Source organism: Monopterus albus, unplaced genomic scaffold, assembly GCF_001952655.1.
Source record: "Monopterus albus unplaced genomic scaffold, M_albus_1.0 scaffold381.1, whole genome shotgun sequence".
NCBI classification, from domain to species: Eukaryota; Metazoa; Chordata; class Actinopteri; order Synbranchiformes; family Synbranchidae; genus Monopterus; species Monopterus albus.
In genome coordinates, this window is record NW_018128261.1 from 33283 (window position 1) to 36880 (window position 3598).

Consider the following 3598-nt stretch of genomic DNA (forward strand, 5'->3'; position numbering starts at 1 on the left):
CCGTAGAAACAGGAGAAAAATGGAACAATACGTAAATGCAAGGGAGGCTAACGACAGAGAAAGAACTAGCAAGGGAGTGATGGTAAAGCCGAGTATAAATAGGGAGTGACAAAGGAGGCGCAGCTGAAGAGTGTCAGAAAATCAGGACAGGTGTGTCTAATCAAGAGAATCAGTGAGAAGGAGCAGACTAGAGCGAGAAAGAGAGAAGAGAGGAAGGTGCAGCCGGGCAAACCTGACAGAAGGTATGCTGAAGTAGAATTTCCCCATTCATTTGAATGGGGCAAGATTTGTTGAAAAATGCTAAATATATGAAAAAGTATAAAGGTTACAAAAAAGAAAAATACAAGCACACGTTCTTAAAAAGTTGAACATTTTGATACCTGAATGGCTTTTGTAGCTGAAAGTATGCTGAACTTATTAAGAAGTGAAAATATTCCCACTGGTCCTCAAAAAGTAGGTAAAACAAGTAGGGTTGTGTGTGTGTGTGTGTGTGTGTGTGTGTGTGTGTGTGTGTGTGGTGTGTGCGGGTGTGTAGGTGTTTGTGTCTTTGTGTGTGTGTGTATGAGAATGAAAGAGTAGTCCTACACCCTGAGGACTACTGGAGTGTGGCTATTGAAATGAGGCATAAAATATAAACAGTAATTATACAAAAACTGTAAAAGCTGTGTACATTATGAATAGCTGAAGAGTTGCTGAATAGATAACAGTTGAAATGGTGTTTTTAGCTGAAGGTATGCTGAAGTTATTAAATTGTGAAATTTTTGCCCATTCATTTGAATGGGCAAAATTTTCAAAATAAAGCTAAATATTTCAAAAGTATGAAGTTTAGAAAGATTCTGCATAGAAGCATGAATGTCCTTGAGGAGCTGAACATTTTGATACCTGAAATAGCTGAAATTATGCTGAAGTAGAATTTCCCCCATTCATTTGAATGTGGCAAAACTTTCAAAATAAAGCTAAATATTTCAAAGGTATGAAGTTTAGAAAAATTCTGAATAGAATATACAGGTTTGAAGTTCAATATAATTGCACTGTCTGTGCAAACCTGTGTCGTCTATGAATAACTAAATAAAAACAAACCAACACTATAGTGTCTTTGCCAGTGTGAGACTGTGTATATGTTCAGGAATCAACCCCAGTCAAACTGGTAGAATTTTGAAATGCCACATTGTTTTGATAAGTCTCGTGAAAAGGAAATAAAAAATCCCAAATGACAGGCTGGATACGTCCAGCAACACTTAACTTTTCAAATGGCAGACTGAAGGACGATGGTTACGTACAGTAACCCAAGCTTCTATGAGTATAGGCATAGCCCTTTAAGAGCTGTTGCTATTGGGTTTATCCCTCACGCATGCGCAGTCCTGAAGAGATTCTTTCACGCACTGTGCCCTGCACTGGGCTGTCAATTAGGTTTGCACCAGCAGTATAACTGCCACTGTGACCTAAGCTCGCCTCCCTAAAAATAGCATCCCTAGACAGCATGTTGGATAATAAGACATACATGCCTCAAACTGTGCGCGGCAAAAAGCAGGCGCCTGTGGGCGCATCACAGTAGTGATGACCACAGAGGCACAGGTGCAATGGGGAGCGCATGGGGTGTGTGTGAATGAAGCAGAGTACACATCCCACGAGTGCGCAGTGAAAAGAACAAACGCCCGTGGGCGCATCACAGAAAAGGTGGCCATTGGGGCACATGGAGTGTGTGTGTGTGAGTGTAGCAGGGCACACACCGCATCAGCGTGCAGCGATCAGACCGGTTGGAGTTTGGCTGCTCATTTCGCCGCCTGAGCGAGTGACCCAGGGTCAGCGCTCAGCGGTGGTGGCACATTCATGTGACACAATGGGGAAGGGGCTCACCGTCGTGTGCAACACTCAGGACTGAGTGAGCCAGTGAGAACTCGGATGTAAAAATAGGTGAAGGGGCAAGGGGAAGCCCAGGAGGCTGCTGTGCAGATATCTTCCACAGCCATGCCTCTCAGAAGGGCAGTGGAGGATGCGATGGCTCGCGTAGAATGGGCTCTGATGCCAGGCGGGAGGTCACTCCCGGTCGATATGTAAGCCTGTGTAATAGCTTCACACAGCCAGTGAGACAGCCGTTGTTTTGTTAAAGGCTCCAAGAGAGTGGCTCCTGTAATGCACAAACAGCTGCTGTGTCTGCCTGACAGCTGCCGTGCACCCCACGTAACGGGACAAAGTGCGCACCGGGCAGAGGGCATAGAGGTTCCTCTCTGCCTCGTCTCTGTGAGGAGGAGGGAAGAACCCATCCAGAGAAATAACTCTGGATCGGCAAGAGGATGAGATAATTTTAGGTGCATACACGGGGTTCTGTGGATAAGGAGGCACGCCGGTGAGACAGACAGTCCACACAGATCACCCACGTGCTTAGCCGAAGTCAAGGCTAGGAGGAGCGCTGTTTTCAGTTAGAGATGTTTGAGAGAGATGCGTGCCATGGACTCAAAAGGAGGCCCACTGAGCGCGCGTAAAACCAGAGGCAGATTCCACTGTGGCACCGTTGTGCGCAACACAGGTCTCAGTCTGCCCACACCCCTGAGAAAACGTTTCACCAGTGGGTGTGCAAATACGGTTCTCTTGCCAAAACCTTCATGGCATGATGAGATGGTGGCGGCATACGCTTTAACGGTAGACAGAGCCAGGTTTCTTTCAACCAGGGTCTGTAGAAATGTCAGCACTTTGGCCACCGGGCAGGAGGTGGGAGCTGTGCCTTTCTCCATGCACCATCGCTGAAAAGCTGACCACTTTGCAGCGTAAGATGCCATTATTGACTGAGCTCTGGCGTACTGAATAGTGCGCACCACCGCCGGAGGCAATCCTATGCTCTCCAGTCATTCCCGTTCAGGGGCCGAACCCACAGCCCCTGAACCTATCATGGGGAACTGCTGGATCGCGCCATCCAGCTGAGAGAGTGCGTCTCCCTGCCAGGGGAGTTGCCAGGGGTCTCCTGCCAGCAACTGAACCACGGTCGGAAACCAAGCTGCGCTCATGCGCTATGAGGAGGACGCGCAGCTGCTCGTCTTGCACGCATGAGAGGAGGCATGGGATTAATGAGACCGGGGGGAACGCGTAGAGCAGACCGCTCAGCCAGGGGTGGTGAGCGAAGGCATCCACCCCTAGAGGGGGGTCGTCCCCGGCGTACAGTGAGAACCAGAGGCGGCACTGCGCGTTCCCGTGTGCTGCGAACAGGTCTGCCACCGCTCGGCCGAACCTGTCCCACAGTGTCTGAGCTAGGGCCGGATTCAGCCTCCACCTGCTGGGCTGGGGTCCGTCCCGTGACATGAGGTCCGCGGCGCGGTTCTGCTTGCGGTGGACGTGCACGGCTCTGATGGAGAGCAGGGTTTGATGAGCTAGGAGTTCCCGTGAAATTTCCAGCAGCCGGGCAGAGCGAACACCATGCCGGTTTATGTTTGCGATGGCTGTTGTGATGTCCGAGCACACCATGACGTGTCTGCCCCTCAGCACCGGTGCAAAGTGTTTCACCACCTTCGGCACCGTAGCTAGTTCCAGGCAGTTGATGTGGAGAGACGGGGTGTGATCCCACTGTCCTCCCACAGCCGATGACTTACACGTGCCTCCCCAGCTG